The sequence below is a fragment of the Schistocerca gregaria genome, unplaced genomic scaffold, assembly GCF_023897955.1.
Source record: "Schistocerca gregaria isolate iqSchGreg1 unplaced genomic scaffold, iqSchGreg1.2 ptg000178l, whole genome shotgun sequence".
In the NCBI taxonomy this organism is placed as follows: Eukaryota; Metazoa; Arthropoda; class Insecta; order Orthoptera; family Acrididae; genus Schistocerca; species Schistocerca gregaria.
The window spans coordinates 11,677,979-11,700,398 of NW_026061728.1; the positions used below are offsets into that span (position 1 = coordinate 11,677,979).

At 45.5% G+C, this 22,420-nt stretch overlaps 7 non-coding genes across 7 annotated transcripts; all 7 read left to right on the forward strand.

The window, feature by feature from the left end:
• Window positions 1-2,743: 2,743 nt before the first annotated feature.
• On the forward strand, window positions 2,744-2,816 carry Trnak-cuu (transfer RNA lysine (anticodon CUU)). The gene has a single exon. It is a non-coding gene; the product is annotated as a tRNA-Lys (tRNA).
• Window positions 2,817-4,253: 1,437 nt separating this feature from the next.
• Window positions 4,254-4,326, forward strand: Trnak-cuu (transfer RNA lysine (anticodon CUU)). The gene has a single exon. It is a non-coding gene; the product is annotated as a tRNA-Lys (tRNA).
• A 1,437-nt stretch (window positions 4,327-5,763) lies between these two features.
• Window positions 5,764-5,836, forward strand: Trnak-cuu (transfer RNA lysine (anticodon CUU)). The gene has a single exon. It is a non-coding gene; the product is annotated as a tRNA-Lys (tRNA).
• A 1,435-nt stretch (window positions 5,837-7,271) lies between these two features.
• Window positions 7,272-7,344, forward strand: Trnak-cuu (transfer RNA lysine (anticodon CUU)). Its single transcript has one exon. It is a non-coding gene; the product is annotated as a tRNA-Lys (tRNA).
• Window positions 7,345-8,781: 1,437 nt separating this feature from the next.
• On the forward strand, window positions 8,782-8,854 carry Trnak-cuu (transfer RNA lysine (anticodon CUU)). Its single transcript has one exon. It is a non-coding gene; the product is annotated as a tRNA-Lys (tRNA).
• A 10,340-nt stretch (window positions 8,855-19,194) lies between these two features.
• Window positions 19,195-19,267, forward strand: Trnak-cuu (transfer RNA lysine (anticodon CUU)). The gene has a single exon. It is a non-coding gene; the product is annotated as a tRNA-Lys (tRNA).
• A 1,429-nt stretch (window positions 19,268-20,696) lies between these two features.
• Window positions 20,697-20,769, forward strand: Trnak-cuu (transfer RNA lysine (anticodon CUU)). The gene has a single exon. It is a non-coding gene; the product is annotated as a tRNA-Lys (tRNA).
• Window positions 20,770-22,420: the final 1,651 nt, after the last annotated feature.

Sequence of the window (22,420 nt, forward strand, 5' to 3'; positions counted from 1 at the left end):
GATGTGTAGCCAAGCAGTAATGGGTCGCCATATCTGCAAATATTAGAAGCTAATATGAAGTGTTGTCAGCTGAAGTCTGATGATGCAGGCGACCGTAAGGCCGAAGTACGCAAGAGTACCGCTAGGCTGTGCCTCTTTAGCTTAGTATTAGAGCATGGCTCTAATAAACAAGGTGTCGTAAGTTCCATCCTCACATGAGAAAGATGTATTTTGGAAATCAGTAGCGCGTCGTGGCCGTATAGCAAACAGAATCTGTGATGACGCACAATTAGCGACAGGCGTTTTTTTTTAAGAATTACTCTCAGATGTGATTAAGGCGAATGGCGCAGATAAAGCATTTGCCAAAGCGGTACAGCATAAGGTGGGAACAGGCAGCCTGAATTACATTTTATAGATGCATTTCCCACATATCTCACAGCCTCTCGCGGTCGTCGTCGTCGTCGTCGTCGTCGTCGTCGCCGCCGCTGCTTCTGCAGAAGTAGCAAATGGCCATCGTAGCAAATGCGGCGAGGGACGCCCTGCCTTCGATTCCGAATGCACAAAGTGTGTGGTCTTGTTTCTCAGTCTATATTTGGTCGGTCTCGTAAGAGGTTGAATGTAACGAATGGGTGGGAAAGAGCAAGGGGCAGCGGCTGTGTAGAACGAAAACACAAATCCTCAGGGGTGTGAGCGTTTCGGGATGAGCCGTATACATGTTATAGTAGGTCGTCAGTGACTGTGTGGCCTAATGGATAAGGCGTCGGACTTCGGCTCTGATGATTATAGGTTCGAATGCTGTCACGCTCGTGTTTTTCCAGTTCTGAAAAAGAAACATACCGTTTTCATGTAGCAATTGAGCAGTACGAAACGGTCTGAATGTTGCTGTTGACCATTTTTTGCTTGGAAATGCTCTTGAGCTTCAAACACACACAACAAGACAGGTGTTAACTAGCGAAATGGTCGGCAGACTGCCAAAGCCGCGAGTTTTGAATGGCACTTGCACATCTAAAACAACGGCGGAAAGTAACTATTTCGGCTTTTGAGTCACATAAAGTATGTGTGTTAATTTTGACTCCACTAGCTCTGCATGCTGTCATGCAATTTCTTTACCTCTCAGAAATGATTATGACATAAAAGTGAAGTACGTGACGAGTGTGACGTTAGGAAAACATTAGGCAGCATGGAGAGATTCTGTATGGGACCACCCAACCCAAACGAGTACTGTGTGACGTGCTATCCTGCTGGTTTTTACCTAGGTAGCCGGGTAGCTCAGTCGGTAGAGGGTCAGACTCTTAATCCTAGGGTCGTGGGTTCGAGTCACACGCTGGGCGGAACGGAATTTTGTTCCGCTGCAGATGTAAATTACCGTTTTTATGATTAACGCGATGTAATGGAAATAGCAACTTTAAACTTTGCCTATGTCTCTGTCAGTCACAAGGAAACTGTATTGAATGTGAAGGTGATTTTGTAGACATGTGTGGAAGACATGTTTTGAAATGCAAGTGTTGTAGTTTGGAGAGCACATCGGTTACGTGTCATATGTGTAGCTAAGCAGTAATGGGTCGCCATAGCTGCAAATATTAGCCGGTAATATGAAGTGTTGTCAGCTGAAGTCTGATGATGCAGACGAACGTAAGGACGAAGTACCTAAGAGTACCGATAGGCCGCGCCTCTTTAGCTCTGTGGTAGAGCACTGCTCTAATAAACCAGGCATCGGAAGTTCCATCCTCACAGGAGAAAGTTGAATTTTGGAAATCAGTTGCGCGTCGTGGCCGTATAGCAAACAGTATCTGTGATGACGAACAATTAGCGACAGGCGTTTTTTTTAAGAATTACTCTCAGATGTGATTAAGGCGAATGGCGCAGATAAAGCATTTGCCAAAGCAGTACAGCATAAAGTGGGACGAGGCAGTCTGAATTATATTTTATAGATGTATTTCTCACATATCTCAGAGCCTCTCGCGGTCGTCGTCTTCGTCGTCGTCGTCGCCACCGCTTCTGCAGAAGTAGCAAATGGCCATCGTAGCAAATGCGGCGTGGGACGCCCTGCCATCGATTCCGAATGCACAAAGTGTGTGGTCTTGTTTCTCAGTCTATATTTGGTCGGTCTCGTAAGAGGTTGAATGTAACGAATGGGTGGGAAAGAGCAAGGGGCAGCGGCTGTGTAGAACGAAAACACAAATCCTCAGGGGTGTGAGCATTTCGAGATTAGTCGTATACATGTTATAGTTGCTCGTCAGTGACCATGTGGCCTAATGGATAAGGCGTCGGACTTCGGATCTTATGATTACAGGTTCGAATGTTGTAACGCTCGTTTTTTTCCAGTTCTGAAAAAGAAACATACCGTTTTAATGTAGCAATTGAGCATACGAAACCGTCTGAATGTTGCTGTTGACCATTTTTTGCTTGGAAATGCTCTTGAGCTTAAAACACACACAACAAGACCGGTGTTAATTAGCGAAATGGTCGGCAGAGTGCCGACACCGCGAGTATTGACTGGCACTTGCACATCTAAAACAACGTCGGAAAGTAACTCGTTCGGGTTTTGAGTCACATAACGTATGTGTGTTAATTTTGACGCCACTAGCTCTGCATGCTGTCATGCAATTTCTTTACCTCTCAGAAATGATTATGACATAAAAGTGAAGTACGTGACGAGTGTGACGTTAGGAAAACATTAGGCAGCATGGAGAGTTTCTCTATGGGACCACCCAACCCAAACGAGTACTGTGTGACCTGCTATCTGGCAGGTATTCACCGAGGTAGCCGGCTAGCTCAGTCGGTAGAGCGTCAGACTCTTAATCCTATTGTCGTGGGTTCGAGCCACACGCTGGGCGGAACGGAATTTTGTTCCGCTGCAGATGTAAATTACCGTTTTTCTGATTAACGAGATGTAATGGAAATAGCAACTTTAAACTTTGCCTACGTCTCTGTCAGTCACAATGAAACTGTATTTGAATGTGAAGGTGATTTTGTAGACATGTGTGGAAGACATGTTCTGAAATGCAAGTGTTGTAGTTTGGAGAGCACATCGGTTACGTGTCAGATGTGTAGCCAAGCAGTAATGGGTCGCTATAGCTGCAAATATTCGCCGGTAATATGAAGTGTTGTCAGCTGAAGTCTGATGATGCAGACGACCGTAAGGACGAAGTACGCAAGAGTGCCGCTAGGCCGCGCCTCTTTAGCTCAGCGGTAGAGCACTGCTCTAATAAACCAGGCATCGGAAGTTCCATCCTCACACGAGAAAGATGAATTTTGGAAATCAGTTGCGCGTCGTGGCCGTATAGCAAACAGTATCTGTGATGACGAACAATTAGCGACAGGCGTTTTTTTTAAGAATTACTCTCAGATGTGATTAAGGCGAATGGCGCAGATAAAGCATTTGCCAAAGCGGTACAGCATAAAGTGGGACGAGGCAGTCTGAATTATATTTTATAGATGTATTTCTCACATATCTCAAAGCCTCTCGCGGTTGTCGTCGTCGTCGTCGTCAACGCCGCCGCCGCTTCTGCAGAAGTAGCAAATGGCCATCGTAGCAAATGCGGCGAGGGACGCCCTGCCTTCGATTCCGAATGCACAAAGTGTGTGGTCTTGTTTCTCAGTCTATATTTGGTCGGTCTCGTAAGAGGTTGAATGTAACGAATGGGTGGGAAAGAGCAAGGGGCAGCGGCTGTGTAGAACGAAAACACAAATCCTCAGGGGTGTGAGCGTTTAGAGATGAGTCGTATACATGACATAGTTTGTAGTCAGTGACCATGTGGCCTAACGGATAAGGCGTCGGACTTCGGATCTGATGATTACAGGTTCGAATGTTGTCACGCTCGTTTTTTTCCAGTTCTGAAAAAGAAACATACCGTTTTAATGTAGCAATTGAGCAGTACGAAACCGTCTGAATGTTGCTGTTGACCATTTTTTGCTTGGAAATGCTCTTGAGCTTGAAACACACAACAAGACCGGTGTTAACTAGCGAAATGGTCAGCAGAGTGACGACACCGCGAGTTTTGACTGGCACTTGCACATCTAAAACAACGACAAGAAAGTAACTCGTTCGGCTTTTGAGTCACATAAAGTATGTGTGTTAATTTTGACGCCACTAGCTCTGCATGCTGTCATGCAATTTCTTTACCTCTCAGAAATGATTATGACATAAAAGTGAAGTACGTGACGAGTGTGACGTTAGGAAAACATTAGGCAGCATGGAGAGTTTCTCTATGGGACCACCCAACCCAAACGAGTACTGTGTGACGTGCTATCCGGAAGGTATTCACCGAGGTAGCCGGCTAGCTCAGTCGGTAGAGCGTCAGACTCTTAATCCTATTGTCGTGGGTTCGAGCCACACGCTGGGCGGAACGGAATTTTGTTCCGCTGCAGATGTAAATTACCGTTTTTCTGATTAACGAGATGTAATGGAAATAGCAACTTTAAACTTTGCCTACGTCTCTGTCAGTCACAAGGAAACTGTATTTGAATGTGAAGGTGATTTTGTAGACATGTGTGGAAGACATGTTCTGAAATGCAAGTGTTGTAGTTTGGAGAGCACATCGGTTACGTGTCAGATGTGTAGCCAAGCAGTAATAGGTCGCTATAGCTGCAAAAATTAGCCGGTAATATGAAGTGTTGTCAGCTGAAGTCTGATGATGCAGACGACCGTAAGGACGAAGTACCCAAGAGTACCGCTAGGCCGCGCCTCTTTAGCTCAGTGGTAGAGCACTGCTCTAATAAACCAGGCATCGGATGTTCCATCCTCACAGGAGAAAGATGAATTTTGGAAATCAGTTGCGCGTCGTGGCCGTATAGCAAACAGTATCTGTGATGACGAACAATTAGCGACAGGCGTTTTTTTTAAGAATTACTCTCAGATGTGATTAAGGCGAATGGCGCAGATAAAGCATTTGCCAAAGCGTTACAGCATAAAGTGGGACGAGGCAGTCTGAATTATATTTTATAGATGTATTTCTCACATATCTCAAAGCCTCTCGCGGTCGTCGTCGTCGTCGTCGTCAACGCCGCCGCCGCTTCTGCAGAAGTAGCAAATGGCCATCGTAGCAAATGCGGCGAGGGACGCCCTGCCTTCGATTCCGAATGCACAAAGTGTGTGGTCTTGTTTCTCAGTGTATATTTGGTCGGTCTCGTAAGAGGTTGAATGTAACGAATGGGTGGGAAAGAGCAAGGGGCAGCGGCTGTGTAGAACGAAAACACAAATCGTCAGGGCTGTGCGCGTTTCGAGATGAGTCGTATACATGATATAGTTGGTCGTCAGTGACCATGTGACCTAATGGATAAGGCGTCGGACTTCGGATCTGATGATTACAGGTTCGAATGTTGTCACGCTCGTTTTTTTCGAGTTCTGAAAAAGAAACATACCGTTTTAATGTAGCAATTGAGCATACGAAACCGTCTGAATGTTGCTGTTGACCATTTTTTGCTTGGAAATGCTCTTGAGCTTGAAACACACACAACAAGACCGGTGTTAACTAGCGAAATGGTCGGCAGAGTGCCGACACCGCGAGTTTTGACTGGCACTTGCACATCTAAAACAACGTCGGAAAGTAACTCGTTCGGCTTTTGAGTCACATAAAGTATGTGTGTTAATTTTGACGCCACTAGCTCTGCATGCTGTCATGCAATTTCTTTACCTCTCAGAAATGATTATGACATAAAAGTGAAGTACGTGACGAGTGTGACGTTAGGAAAACATTAGGCAGCATGGAGAGATTCTGTATGGGACCACCCAACCCAAACGAGTACTGTGTGACGTGCTATCCGGCAGTTATTCACCGAGGTAGCCGGCTAGCTCAGTCGGTAGAGCGTCAGACTCTTAATCCTAGGGTCGTGGGTTCGAGCCACACGCTGGGCGGATCGGAATTTGTTCCGCTGCAGATGTAAATTACCGTTTTTCTGATTAACGAGATGTAATGGAAATAGCAACTTTAAACTTTGCCTACGTCTCTGTCAGTCACAAGGAAACTGTATTTGAATGTGAAGGTGATTTTGTAGACATGTGTGGAAGACATGTTTTGAAATGAATGTGTTGTAGTTTGGAGAGCACATCGGTTACGTGTCAGATGTGTAGCCAAGCAGTAATGGGTCGCCATAGCTGCAAATATTAGCCGGTAATATGAAGTGTTGTCAGCTGAAGTCTGATGATGCAGACGACCGTAAGGACGAACTACCCAAAAGTACCCCTAGGCCGCGCCCCTTTAGCTCAGTGGTAGAGCACTGCTCTAATAAACCAGGCATCAGAAGTTCCATCCTCACACGAGAAAGATGAATTTTGGAAATCAGTTGCGCGTCGTGGCCGTATAGCAAACAGTATCTGTCATGACGAACAATTAGCGACAGGCGTTTTTTTTTAAGAATTACTCTCAGATGTGATTAAGGCGAATGGCGCAGATAAAGCATTTTCCAAAGCGGTACAGCATAAAGTGGCACGAGGCAGTCTGAATTACATTTTACAGATGTATTTCTCACATATCTCAGAGCCTCTCGCGGTCGTCGGCGTCGTCGTCGTCGCCGCCGCCGCTTCTGCAGAAGTAGCAAATGGCCATCGTAGCAAATGCGGCGAGGGACGCCCTGCCTTCGATTCCGAATGCACAAAGTGTGTGGTCTTGTTTCTCAGTCTATATTTGGTCGGTCTCGTAAGAGGTTGAATGTAACGAATGGGTGGGAAAGAGCAAGGGGCAGCGGCTGTGTAGAACGAAAACACAAATCCTCAGGGGGTGTGAGCGTTTAGAGATGAGTCGTATAGATGACATAGTTTGTAGTCAGTGACCATGTGGCCTAACGGATAAGGCGTCGGACTTCGGATCTGATGATTACAGGTTCGAATGTTGTCACGCTCGTTTTTTTCCAGTTCTGAAAAAGAAACATACCGTTTTAATGTAGCAATTGAGCAGTACGAAACCGTCTGAATGTTGCTGTTGACCATTTTTTGCTTGGAAATGCTCTTGAGCTTGAAACACACAACAAGACCGGTGTTAACTAGCGAAATGGTCAGCAGAGTGCCGACACCGCGAGTTTTGACTGGCACTTGCACATCTAAAACAACGACAAGAAAGTAACTCGTTCGGCTTTTGAGTCACATAAAGTATGTGTGTTAATTTTGACGCCACTAGGTCTGCATGCTGTCATGCAATTTCTTTACCTCTCAGAAATGATTATGACATAAAAGTGAAGTACGTGACGAGTGTGACGTTAGGAAAACATTAGGCAGCATGGAGAGTTTCTCTATGGGACCACCCAACCCAAACGAGTACTGTGTGACGTGCTATCCGGAAGGTATTCACCGAGGTAGCCGGCTAGCTCAGTCGGTAGAGCGTCAGACTCTTAATCCTATTGTCGTGGGTTCGAGCCACACGCTGGGCGGAACGGAATTTTGTTCCGCTGCAGATGTAAATTACCGTTTTTCTGATTAACGAGATGTAATGGAAATAGCAACTTTAAACTTTGCCTACGTCTCTGTCAGTCACAAGGAAACTGTATTTGAATGTGAAGGTGATTTTGTAGACATGTGTGGAAGACATGTTCTGAAATGCAAGTGTTGTAGTTTGGAGAGCACATCGGTTACGTGTCAGATGTGTAGCCAAGCAGTAATAGGTCGCTATAGCTGCAAAAATTAGCCGGTAATATGAAGTGTTGTCAGCTGAAGTCTGATGATGCAGACGACCGTAAGGACGAAGTACCCAAGAGTACCGCTAGGCCGCGCCTCTTTAGCTCAGTGGTAGAGCACTGCTCTAATAAACCAGGCATCGGATGTTCCATCCTCACAGGAGAAAGATGAATTTTGGAAATCAGTTGCGCGTCGTGGCCGTATAGCAAACAGTATCTGTGATGACGAACAATTAGCGACAGGCGTTTTTTTTAAGAATTACTCTCAGATGTGATTAAGGCGAATGGCGCAGATAAAGCATTTGCCAAAGCGTTACAGCATAAAGTGGGACGAGGCAGTCTGAATTATATTTTATAGATGTATTTCTCACATATCTCAAAGCCTCTCGCGGTCGTCGTCGTCGTCGTCGTCAACGCCGCCGCCGCTTCTGCAGAAGTAGCAAATGGCCATCGTAGCAAATGCGGCGAGGGACGCCCTGCCTTCGATTCCGAATGCACAAAGTGTGTGGTCTTGTTTCTCAGTGTATATTTGGTCGGTCTCGTAAGAGGTTGAATGTAACGAATGGGTGGGAAAGAGCAAGGGGCAGCGGCTGTGTAGAACGAAAACACAAATCGTCAGGGCTGTGCGCGTTTCGAGATGAGTCGTATACATGATATAGTTGGTCGTCAGTGACCATGTGACCTAATGGATAAGGCGTCGGACTTCGGATCTGATGATTACAGGTTCGAATGTTGTCACGCTCGTTTTTTTCGAGTTCTGAAAAAGAAACATACCGTTTTAATGTAGCAATTGAGCATACGAAACCGTCTGAATGTTGCTGTTGACCATTTTTTGCTTGGAAATGCTCTTGAGCTTGAAACACACACAACAAGACCGGTGTTAACTAGCGAAATGGTCGGCAGAGTGCCGACACCGCGAGTTTTGACTGGCACTTGCACATCTAAAACAACGTCGGAAAGTAACTCGTTCGGTTTTTGAGTCACATAAAGTATGTGTGTTAATTTTGACGCCACTAGCTCTGCATGCTGTCATGCAATTTCTTTACCTCTCAGAAATGATTATGACATAAAAGTGAAGTACGTGACGAGTGTGACGTTAGGAAAACATTAGGCAGCATGGAGAGATTCTGTATGGGACCACCCAACCCAAACGAGTACTGCGTGACGTGCTATCCGGCAGTTATTCACCGAGGTAGCCGGCTAGCTCAGTCGGTAGAGCGTCAGACTCTTAATCCTAGGGTCGTGGGTTCGAGCCACACGCTGGGCGGATCGGAATTTGTTCCGCTGCAGATGTAAATTACCGTATTTCTGATTAACGAGATGTAATGGAAATAGCAACTTTAAACTTTGCCTACGTCTCTGTCAGTCACAAGGAAACTGTATTTGAATGTGAAGGTGATTTTGTAGACATGTGTGGAAGACATGATTTGAAATGAATGTGTTGTAGTTTGGAGAGCACATCGGTTACGTGTCAGATGTGTAGCCAAGCAGTAATGGGTCGCCATAGCTGCAAATATTAGCCGGTAATATGAAGTGTTGTCAGCTGAAGTCTGATGATGCAGACGACCGTAAGGACGAACTACCCAAGAGTACCCCCAGGCCGCGCCCCTTTAGCTCAGTGGTAGAGCACTGCTCTAATAAACCAGGCATCGGAAGTTCCATCCTCACAGGAGAAAGATGAATTTTGGAAATCATTTGCGCGTCGTGGCCGTATAGCAAACAGTATCTGTGATGACGAACAATTAGCGACAGGCGTTTTTTTTTTTAAGAATTACTCTCAGATGTGATTAAGGCGAATGGCGCAGATAAAGCATTTTCCAAAGCGGTACAGCATAAAGTGGCACGAGGCAGTCTGAATTACATTTTACAGATGTATTTCTCACATATCTCAGAGCCTCTCACGGTCGTCGTCGTCGTCGTCGTCGTCGTCGTCGCCGCCGCCGCCTCTTCTGCAGAAGTAGCAAATGGCCATCGTAGCAAATGCGGCGAGGGACGCCCTGCCTTCGATTCCGAATGCACAAAGTGTGTGGTCTTGTTTCTCAGTCTATATTTGGTCGGTCTCGTAAGAGGTTGAATGTAACGAATGGGTGGGAAAGAGCAAGGGGCAGCGGCTGTGTAGAACGAAAACACAAATCCTCAGGGGTGTGAGCGTTTCGAGATGAGTCGTATACATGATATAGTTGGTCGTCAGTGACCATGTGGCCTAATGGATAAGGCGTCGGACTTCGGATCTGATGATTACAGGTTCGAATGTTGTCACGCTCGTTTTTTTTGCAGTTCTGAAAAAGAAACATACCGTTTTAATGTAGCAATTGAGCAGTACGAAACCGTCTGAATGTTGCTGTTGACCATTCTTTGCTTGGAAATGCTCTTGAGCTTGAAACACACACAACAAGACCGGTGTTAACTAGCGAAATGGTCGGCAGAGTGCCGACACCGCGAGTTTTGACTTTCACTTGCACATCTAAAACAACGTCGGAAAGTAACTCGTTCGGCTTTTGAGTCACATAAAGTATGTGTGTTAATTTTGACGCCACTAGCTCTGCATGCTGTCATGCAATTTCTTTACCTCTCAGAAATGATTATGACATAAAAGTGAAGTACGTGACGAGTGTGACGTTAGGAAAACATTAGGCAGCATGGAGAGATTCCGTATGGGACCCCACAACCCAAACGAGTACTGTGTGACGTGCTATCCGGCAGGTATTCACCGAGGTAGCCGGCTAGCTCAGTCGGTAGAGCGTCAGACTCTTACTCCTAGCGTCGTGGGTTCGAGCCACACGCTGGGCGGAACGTAATTTGTTCCGCTGCAGATGTAAATTACCGTTTTTCTGATTAACGAGATGTAATGGAAATAGCAACTTTAAGCTTTGCCTACGTCTCTGTCAGTCACAAGGAAACTGTATTTGAATGTGAAGGTGATTTTGTAGACATGTGTGGAAGACATGTTTTAAAATGCATGTGTTGTAGTTTGGAGAGCACATCGGTTACGTGTCAGATGTGTAGCCAAGCAGTAATGGGTCGCCATAGCTGCAAATATTAGCCGGTAATATGAAGTGTTGTCAGCTGAAGTCTGATGATGCAGACGACCGTAAGGACGAAGTACCCAAGAGTACCGCTAGGCCGCGCCTCTTTAGCTCAGTGGTAGAGCACTGGTCTAAGAAACCAGGGGTCGTAAGTTCCATCCTCACAGGAGAAAGATGAATTTCACAGTTGCGAGTCAGCCGCCGAGCGGGACGGACGTGTGGCGGAGCTGGACGTCTGGCTGTAGTAAACACAGGCTGAGTCGCTGCGTTTGAGGTTAGTGGTGCTGCTAAGCCGCTATTCGTGTTGCACTTGTATTCATGAAGTTCTAGAATGAATAGGTCGAATTATTTGAGGAAAGACACAATCAAGTTTACTTTCGATCGAAATTTCGTTCGACCTAAAGCATTTGAAATTAAAGCATGGTTTATCGAAAAAGTATTGATTAACGGTGATGATGTTGTCGGAGTTTATCTCTCGTTTGTGACAAATGCTGTGTATCTGAAGATGAAAAGTCCAGAATTATGGAGTTCCATTGTGGATCGTTGCGGAGGTAGCGTGAAGTTTAATCATTCTGATGGGAATGTGAGTGACGTTGCTGTTAGTCATGCTGGGTACGGGATTCGTACGATCAGAGTGTTTGAGCTCCCTTTTGAAATTCCGGCCGAAGAACTTAATGTTGCCCTTCGGCCTTATGGCAGAATTATTTCCAATGTGGCAGAAAGGTGGTCTGAAGCTCATATGTTTCCTGTCTTGAACGGCGTAAGGCAAATTAAGATTGAATTACAGAAGCATGTCCCCTCTTATCTTAATATTTGTGGGTATCGTGCTTTGATTATCTATGATGGGCAACCGCGGACTTGCGCTTTATGCAATTCCACGGAACACATTCGTGCAGAATGTTCACGGAGGCGTGTCCCGCAGTTACCACGTGACGAGATGCCGAGTTCCGGCCCTGTTGTTGGTATGAAGTTGTCATACGCTGCCGCTGCTGACTTCCGCAGCCGAGGCGAGTCGGTGCCGCCTGTGCGCGGGGAGCCTGCTGCCTCGCGGGCGGTTGTCGATGATACTCCGGCTTCAAGCTCTAGATTTGCGGATGGTCTGCCGATCAGCTCCGCGCCCCTCGAATCTATGCCGACGCCAACTTTTTCCAACTCTCCCACTGTGGTTGCTCGTTCTTCCGCGGACTCGGCCGAAGATCCCCAAATACCCGCAACGGAGGTTTCCTTGCGTCGTCAGGATTCCCACCAACGTGAGGATATTGCCACTAGCTTCCGAGGAGTGGACGCTCCAGGCATCCACTCTGCGGAAACTATGAACGAAGATAGCAATCTGGACATTGGTTTCACGTTGGCGCCCACAGAAGACACTTGCGTCAAGGAAACCACAACGAGCGATAGTGTAGAATTGGAGACTGGGTTGCTACCAGTGGGAGCCATGGAAAAAGATGCGCCTCCTTCTGCCGTTGTGGAATGCGATACGCGGCATTTTGTCCGAAAAAAGGAACAGGCGACGTCAGACGTATCATCCGGTACTTCTCCTGACAGGTCGCAAACTTCATCTCCTGCTAGATCGCCGAAGAGATCTTCGAAGAAAGGCAAGAAGAGGAGATTGGCACACAAAGCAGCAGAGAGTTTAGCTCCTGCATTGCGGGAAAAGTTAAAACATTTAAGGGATAATGAACGACTACGAGAACAATGCCCAGTAGCACGAGTTAACGAGTGTACTGAAGCGGAGATGAGTCGTGCCGATGCAGATGATCTTCAACAACAACCTCGCGCACCGCTTGGCGTCGCAGGTTTGCAGACCGGCACTACTATGGATTTAGACCGAACTGTCTCAGGAAAAGGACTTGATTGGGCCGATGCCCAAGAAGATCGCACCGACCACGGAATGGAGATGGACCTGACACATGCTAGTGGCATTTAATTTTTTTTTTTTTTTAATGTCTATTTTTCTTTCTGACAGACAGAATGGAATGGTACAGACGTGACTCTGCATGGGGTATACTTCATTAGCCAATTTCTTTTACCTGCACCTATGCCAACGGAACTGACATATAATGTGACCACGATCAATATAAATCGGATTCGCAGTGAAACGAAAGTCGCTTCTTTAAAAGATTTCCTTTACCAGTCGGATACTGATATAGCCCTCCTACAGGAATTTAATGTCCACAACTTTTATGTCCCAGGTTTTCAAGAGATTTTAAATATTGCACCGGAAGCCACATGTGGGACTGCGATCCTTGTCAAAGATGGTATTGATGTGAAGGATATCTGTCTGTTAGAAAATGGGAGGGGCATCAGTTGTAAAATTTTTACTACTACTGTTTTAAATGTATATGTCCCCTCTGGTAACAACGCTAGAGATGATAGGGCTAATTTTTTTAAGAACGATATGGTCTATTTACTTAAGGGGAATCCGGCGGAAGCTTTAATCGGTGGTGACTTTAATTGTGTACTTCACAAAAAGGATCAGCGACCAAATTTTAACTTCTCCAGGGAACTGGCGGCTTTGGTGACAAACATGAAGTGGACAGACGTGTGGGAAAGCAAATACCCCACGTTAGTCAAATTTACGTACATCAGTAGTCGCTCGCAAAGCAGAATAGACAGAATATACGTCACAGCAAACCTGGAAAATAAAATCAGTAGTATCGAAGTAATTCCCACTACCTTTTCGGACCATCTCGCAGTGAAATGCAGCATTCGGTTTCAGAAGCAAGGAACGTATTGGGGTCGCCCCTTATGGAAGCTGAATACCCATATGTTGTTCGAGGGTGCCCTATCAAGAACAGTAGCGGAGGTATGGCAGGCTGCTCTACGTATGCGCCATAAATACAGCTCTCGCCTTGCGTGGTGGACCTCATGTGCTAAAAAGAAATTGAGATCATCCCTAATAGCTTACGGGAGGGAGCGAGCGATGTGGTCTCGCAATACCGTTGAATTTTACTATACATGCTTAAGGGAACTATCAGCTCAGCAGATGACTGATGAGGTTTTCATTGAAATAAAGAAGATCAAGGCTCACCTCATAAGTCTCAAGCGACAACAGCTGGAGGGTTTAAAAATTAAATCTCGTGTCCCGACAACGGTGGAGGACGAAAACGCATCGCTGTACCACTTACTCCAACATGAAAGAAATAGAAGACGAGCGTTTATTGCTTGTCTTAGAGTGGGCGATAACCGGGTGCTGACGGAACACTCTGACATTTTAAATGCAGTTTATGGATTTTATCGTACGTTATATACTGAAACCCGGTATAATCTAGACTGTGCGAACGATTTGCTACGAACTACAGGTATCGACAACGTTATCAATGACGAGGACAATGTGTCCCTTACCACTGCGATCACATGTGAGGAGGTGTTTGATATACTTAAATATTCGCCTACCCGTAAGTCCCCAGGGCCTGATGGCTTGCTTGTAGAGTTTTATTGTAAATTTTGGCCTCTCATCGGTAATCAATTCACAGAAGTGATAAATGAAGTGTTGCAAGGTGTTACTGTTCCACGTGAGTTCAAAGAAAGCGTAACTGTGCTAATACCAAAGGGAAGGAACGCGACAGTTAAAGATCTCAATCAATTGAGACCAATATGTTTGATGAACTCGGATTATAAAATAATTGCACGTGTACTGAAGGAAAGACTGAGACCTCTAATGGAGAAGATCATAGGTGACCACCAAACCTGTCTCTCGGGGCGGAATATTTTTAAAACTGTTTGTGAATATAGGGATGTCTCTGCAATTTTTGCAACGTCATCCTCACCAGGAGGCCTTGCCTTTATCGACTTCTCAAAGGCTTTTGACAGGGTCAACCACTTATTTTTGTTCAGAACGTTGACCTATGTGGGTTTTAGTCAACATTTTGTGCAAGTTTTAATTAACATTGTTGAAGGCATCCAAACACAAGTGTCTGTAAATGGGCATTTCACTCCACCTATTGAAATTCGCAACGGCGTCCCGCAGGGAAGTCCTTTGTCAATGCTCCTGTATGTTGTTGCACTGGAGCCTTTACTAAGGAGACTCGATGTCGATCTTGAGGGCATCACGATATCTGGCGTTAACAACGTCACCAATGCATATGCTGATGACGTTGGAGTGGTTATTCGTAGTAACGAAGATTTAGAGAAATTAACTACGAATATTCAGATCTTTTGTGAAGCTACAGGCGCTAGGGTTAACGAGGTGAAGAGTTCGTTTTTAAATCTTAAAGGTCTTCAAGATGTCCGTTTGGAATGGGCACGCTCCGTCGATCGTCACACCGCTCTGGGTGTCACCTTTTACCGATGTCCGCTTCAGACCATGACCTACAATTGGAAGAAAGTACTGGATACAATCAGAGGAGCCACAATACTCAATCAGACCAGACATCTGAACATTAAACAACGAATCGGAATAATTAATTGGTCCATTTTATCAAAAGCTATATATATAGGTCAAATATTGCCAGTTTCGAAACCCATTGCCAAACGTATAATGAGTATCATTTGCCGATTTATATGGACAGGGAATATTTTTAGAGTAGCAGTCGGTACAGTTACGTTACCTTCCGCTGAAGGTGGCCTAGGTTTAACAGATATATGGCGGAAGACTACGGCGTTATATATAAAGAGGACCCTACAAATTATAGAAAAACATCCACATAGTATTACAGCCAGGCTGTATCGACTCCTACAGCCAGAAAATTTACGTCCACCCATAAATATAGGCGGAATTAATTATAAATTGAAATATATTCAACAGTTCTTTTTAGAGATTAGCTACATGGACAGTATTGTCACGAATCCACAATCAAGGAATTGCAGGAAATTAATGGAACTCTTAACAACGAAAGAACATGTCAACAAAATGGAGTGCAGATATCCCGACAAAGACTGGAAAAGAATTTGGAAAAATTTTAGTAATCGTGAACTGTCTTCCGACATTCAGGCAACCTGGTACCGAGTTGTTAATAACGTAGTTTCCACTAACGAAAAGTTGCACTCCATTGGTCTTAGTGACACGATTGTGTGCACCCGATGTGACGCAGTTCACACATTGATCCACCGCTTTCTCTGTGGCGGATACGCCGAAATATGGAGGGGACTCCAACGGCGGGTAGCCTTTATAACCAGAACTGTTAGTACTGAGATCAATGTTGAAAAATTACTCTTCCCCGATGGTGTTTTCTTCCCTGTCCAGAAAACCAATGCTGTGTTGTGGTTGTTTGGCAATTATGTACATTACGTTATATCTGAACACGGCAATGACCGTGTTTTAGAATACGAATTATACGAACGAGCAAAATATTATCAGATATGTACGCGCAGGGACCACAAAAAAACTTTTGGTAACATGTTACACATTCTGTTTCAGAGACAAGGGATTGGATAAACATCTTAATAGCCCTCGTCTACGAAAAATGTAGTCACAGGCCAAAGTAGGGGATCGCTGTTGAGGGTGAAGTACGGTGGGGACTTCGTGTGCCCCAGGGCCGCTACGGTAGCCGTGAAGGCCTCGGACAGAACCCCGAAACGGCACTGCGGCTTCACACTTACTGCTGATGAACCCCATATCTCCAGCAACTACTTTCATCTATGATGATTTTCCAGGATCTCGGTAATATCGGAAGGTGGTTTCGTTGCACACAATGCAGTAGAAGCTTCTTGCACGTGTTCCTCAGTTACAATCTTTCTATTTTTGTTTAATTTTTTTCAGTGTGAAGCAAGAGTGACAATTTATTAATTCCCAAGAAGCCTTAATTTTTCAATTTTCAGTTCTACGGAGGAGAAGCCTCACATGGCGAAGAAGCCAAACATCATTTCATTTCCCTAACTGTCACAGTAAATTTGAAAAAAAAATCAGTCGATATAGCATAGAAGCTCGCCGAAGCAGGCATAAAAGGAGAGCGAATGGATGGGCTGTGTGGGGAGAAGGGAGGCCCAAAAAAAAAAAAAAAAAAAAAAAGTAAAAAAAAAAAGTGGTAGAGCACTGCTCTAATAAACCAGGCATCGGAAGTTCCATTCTCACAGGAGAAAGATGAATTTTGGAAATCAGTTGCGCGTCGTGGCCGTATAGCAAACAGTATCTGTGATGACGAACAATTAGCGACAGGCGTTTTTTTTAAGAATTACTCTCAGATGTGATTAAGGCGAATGGCGCAGATAAAGCATTTGCCAAAGCAGTACAGCATAAAGTGGGACGAGGCAGTCTGAATTATATTTTATACATGTATTTCTCACATATCTCAGAGCCTCTCGCGGTCGTCGTCGTCGTCGTCGTCGTCGTCGTCGTCGTCGTCTTCGTCGTCGCCGCCGCCGCCGCTTCTGCAGAAGTAGCAAATGGCCAGCGTAGCAAATGCGGCGAGGGACGCCCTGCCTTCGATTCCGAATGCACAAAGTGTGTGGTCTTGTTTCTCAGTCTATATTTGGTCGGTCTCGTAAGAGGTTGAATGTAACGAATGGGTGGGAAAGAGCAAGGGGCAGCGGCTGTGTAGAACGAAAACACAAATCCTCAGGGGTGTGAGCGTTTCGAGATGAGTCGTATACATGATATAGTTGGTCGTCAGTGACCATGTGGCCTAATGGATAAGGCGTCGGACTTCGGATCTGATGATTACACGTTCGAATGTTGTCACGCTCGTTTTTTTCCAGTTCTGAAAAAGAAACATACCGTTTTAATGTAGCAATTGAGCAGTACGAAACCGTCTGAATGTTGCTGTTGACCATTCTTTGCTTGGAAATGCTCTTGAGCTTGAAACACACACTACAAGATCGGTGTTAACTAGCGAAATGGTCGGCAGAGTGCCGACACCGCGAGTTTTGAATGGCACTTGCACATCTAAAACAACGTCGGAAAGTAACTCGTTCGGCTTTTGAGTCACATAAAGTATGTGTGTTAAGTTTGACGCCACTAGCTCTGCATGCTGTCATGCAATTTCTTTACCTCTCAGAAATGATTATGACATAAAAGTGAAGTACGTGACGAGTGTGACGTTAGGAAAACATTAGGATGCATGGAGAGATTCTGTATGGGACCACCCAACCCAAACGAGTTCTGTGTGACGTGCTATCCGGCAGGTATTCACCGAGGTAGCCGGCTAGCTCAGTCGTTAGAGCGTCAGACTCTTAATCCTAGGGTCGTGGGTTCGAGCCACACGCTGGGCGGAACGGAATTTTGTTCCGCTGCAGATGTAAATTACCGTTTTTCTGATTAACGAGATGTAATGGAAATAGCAACTTTAAACTTTGCCTACGTCTCTGTCAGTCACAAGGAAACTGTATTTGAATGTGAAGGTGATTTTGTAGACATGTGTGGAAGACATGTTCTGAAATGCAAGTGTTGTAGTTTGGAGAGCACATCGGTTACGTGTCAGATGTGTAGCCAAGCAGTAATGGGTCGCCATAGCTGCAAATATTAGCCGGTAATATGAAGTGTTGTCAGCTGAAGTCTGATGACGCAGACGACCGTAAGGACGAAGTACCCAAGAGTACCGCTAGGCCGCGCCTCTTTAGCTCAGTGGTAGAGCACTGATCTAATAAACCAGGCATCGGAAGTTCCATCCTCACAGGAGAAAGATGAATTTTGGAAATCAGTTGCGCGTCGTGGCCGTATAGCAAACAGTATCTGTGATGACGAACAATTAGCGACAGGCGTTTTTTTTAAGAATTACTCTCAGATGTGATTAAGGCGAATGGCGCAGATAAAGCATTTGCCAAAGCGGTACAGCATAAAGTGGCACGAGGCAGTCTCAATTACATTTTACAATTGTATTTCTCACATATCTCAGAGCCTCTCGCGGTCATCGTCGTCGTCGTCGCCGCCGCCGCTTCTGCAGAAGTAGCAAATGGCCATCGTAGCAAATGCGGCGAGGGACGCCCTGCCTTCGATTCCGAATGCACAAAGTGTGTGGTCTTGTTTCTCAGTGTATATTTGGTCGGTCTCGTAAGAGGTTGAATGTAACGAATGGGTGGGAAAGAGCAAGGGGCAGCGGCTGTGTAGAACGAAAACACAAATCCTCAGGGGTGTGAGCGTTTCGAGATGAGTCGTATACATGATATAGTTGGTCGTCAGTGACCATGTGGCCTAATGGATAAGGCGTTGGACTTCGGATTTGATGATTACAGGTTCGAATGTTGTCACGCTCGTTTTTTTGCAGTTCTGAAAAAGAAACATACCGTTTTAATGTAGCAGTTGAGCAGTACGAAACCGTCTGAATGTTGCTGTTGACCATTTTTTGCTTGGAAATGCTCTTGAGCTTGAAACACACACAACAAGACCGGTGTTAACTAGCGAAATGGTCTGCAGAGTGCCGACACCGCGAGTTTTGACTGGCACTTGCACATCTAAAACAACGTCGGAAAGTAACTCGTTCGGCTTTTGAGTCACATAAAGTATGTGTGTTAATTTTGACGCCACAAGCTCTGCATGCTGTCATGCAATTTCTTTACCTCTCAGAAATGATTATGACATAAAAGTGAAGTACGTGACGAGTATGACGTTAGGAAAACATTAGGCAGCATGGAGAGATTCTCTATGGGACCACCCAACCCAAACGAGTTCTGTGTGACGTGCTATCCGGCAGGTATTCATCGAGGTAGCCGGCTAGCTCAGTCGGTAGAGCGTCAGACTCTTAATCCTAGGGTCGTGGGTTCGAGCCACACGCTGGGCGGAACGGAATTTGTTCCGCTGCAGATGTAAATTACGGTTTTTCTGATTAACGAGATGTAATGGAAATAGCAACTTTAAACTTTGCCTACGTCTCTGTCAGTCACAAGGAAACTGTATTTGAATGTGAAGGTGATTTTGTAGACATGTGTGGAAGACATGTTCTGAAATGCAAGTGTTGTAGTTTGGAGAGCACATCGGTTACGTGTCAGATGTGTAGCCAAGCAGTAATGGGTCGCCATAGCTGCAAATATTAGCCGGTAATATGAAGTGTTGTCAGCTGAAGTCTGATGACGCAGACGACCGTAAGGACGAAGTACCCAAGAGTACCGCTAGGCCGCGCCTCTTTAGCTCAGTGGTAGAGCACTGCTCTAATAAACCAGGCATCGGAAGTTCCATCCTCACAGGAGAAAGATGAATTTTGGAAATCAGTTGCGCGTCGTGGCCGTATAGCAAACAGTATCTGTGATGACGAACAATTAGCGACAGGCGTTTTTTTTAAGAATTACTCTCAGATGTGATTAAGGCGAATGGCGCAGATAAAGCATTTGCCAAAGCGGTACAGCATAAAGTGGCACGAGGCAGTCTCAATTACATTTTACAATTGTATTTCTCACATATCTCAGAGCCTCTCGCGGTCATCGTCGTCGTCGTCGCCGCCGCCGCTTCTGCAGAAGTAGCAAATGGCCATCGTAGCAAATGCGGCGAGGGACGCCCTGCCTTCGATTCCGAATGCACAAAGTGTGTGGTCTTGTTTCTCAGTGTATATTTGGTCGGTCTCGTAAGAGGTTGAATGTAACGAATGGGTGGGAAAGAGCAAGGGGCAGCGGCTGTGTAGAACGAAAACACAGATCCTCAGGGGTGTGAGCGTTTCGAGATGAGTCGTATACATGATATAGTTGGTCGTCAGTGACCATGTGGCCTAATGGATAAGGCGTCGGACTTCGGATCTGATGATTACAGGTTCGAATGTTGTCACGCTCCTTTTTTTTCCAGTTCTGAAAAAGAAACATACCGTTTTAATGTAGCAATTGAGCATACGAAACCGTCTGAATGTTGCTGTTGACCATTTTTTGCTTGGAAATGCTCTTGAGCTTGAAACACACACAACAAGACCGGTGTTAACTAGCGAAATGGTCGGCAGAGTGCCGACACCGCGAGTTTTGACTGGCACTTGCACATCTAAAACAACGTCGGAAAGTAACTCGTTCGGCTTTTGAGTCACAAAGTATGTGTGTTAATTATGACGCCACTAGCTCTCCATGCTGTCATGCAATTTCTTTACCTCTCAGAAATGATTATGACATAAAGGTGAAGTACGTGACGAGTGTGACGTTAGGAAAACATTAGGATGCATGGAGAGATTCTGTATGGGACCACCCAACCCAAACGAGTACTGTGTGACGTGCTATCCGACAGGTATTCACCGAGGTAGCCGGCTAGCTCAGTCGGTAGAGCGTCAGACTCTTAATCCTAGGGTCGTGGGTTCGAGCCACACGCTGGGCGGAACGGAATTTGTTCCGCTGCTGATGTAAATTACCGGTTTTCTGATTAACGAGATGTAATGGAAATAGCAACTTTAAACTTTGCCTACGTCTCTGTCAGTCACAAGGAAACTGTATTTGAATGTGAAGGTGATTTTGTAGACATGTGTGGAAGACATGTTTTGAAATGCATGTGTTGTAGTTTGGAGAGCACATCGGTTACGTGTCTGATGTGTAGCCAAGCAGTAATGGGTCGCCATAGCTGCAAATATTAGCCGGTAATATGAAGTGTTGTCAGCTGAAGTCTGATGATGCAGACGACCGTAAGGACAAAGTACCCAAGAGTACCGCTAGGCCGCGCCTCTTTAGCTCAGTGGTAGAGCACTGCTCTAATAAACCAGGCATCGGAAGTTCCATCCTCACAGGAGAAAGATGAATTTTGGAAATCAGTTGCGCGTCGTGGCCGTATAGCAAACAGTATCTGTGATGACGAACAATTAGCGACAGGCGTTTATTTTAAGAATTACTCTCAGATGTGATTAAGGCGAATGGCGCAGATAAAGCATTTGCCGAAGCGGTACAGCATAATGGGCACGAGGCAGTCTGAATTACATTTTACAGATGTATTTCTCAAATATCTCAGAGCCTCCCGCGGTCGTCGTCGTCGTCGCCGCCGCCGCCGCTTCTGCAGAAGTAGCAAATGGCCATCGTAGCAAATGCGGCGAGGGACGCCCTGCCTTCGATTCCGAATGCACAAAGTGTGTGGTCTTGTTTCTCAGTGTATATTTGGTCGGTCTCGTAAGAGGTTGAATGTAGCGAATGGGTGGGAAAGAGCAAGGGGCAGCGGCTGTGTAGAACGAAAACACAAATCCTCAGGGGTGTGAGCGTTTCGAGATGAGTCGTATACATGATATAGTTGGTCGTCAGTGACCATGTGGCCTAATGGATAAGGCGTCGGACTTCGGATCTGATGATTACAGGTTCGAATGTTGTCACGCTCGTTTTTTTGCAGTTCTGAAAAAGAAACATACCGTTTTAATGTAGCAATTGAGCAGTACGAAACCGTCTGAATGTTGCTGTTGACCATTTTTTGCTTGGAAATGCTCTTGAGCTTGAAACACACACAACAAGACCGGTGTTAACTAGCGAAATGGTCTGCAGAGTGCCGACACTGCGAGTTTTGACTGGCACTTGCACATCTAAAACAACGTCGGAAAGTAACTCGTTCGGCTTTTGAGTCACATAAAGTATGTGTGTTAATTTTGACGCCACTAGCTCTGCATGCTGTCATGCAATTTCTTTACCTCTCAGAAATGATTATGACATAAAAGTGAAGTACGTGACGAGTGTGACGTTAGGAAAACATTAGGCAGCATGGAGAGATTCTCTATGGGACCACCCAACCCAAACGAGTTCTGTGTGACGTGCTATCCGGCAGGTATTCGCCGAGGTAGCCGGCTAGCTCAGTCGGTAAAGCGTCAGACTCTTAATCCTAGGGTCGTGGGTTCGAGCCACACGCTGGGCGGAACGGAATATTGTTCCGCTGCAGATGTAAATTACGGTTTTTCTGATTAACGAGATGTAATGGAAATAGCAACTTTAAACTTTGCCTACGTCTCTGTCAGTCACAAGGAAACTGTATTAGAATGTGAAGGTGATTTTGTAGACATGTG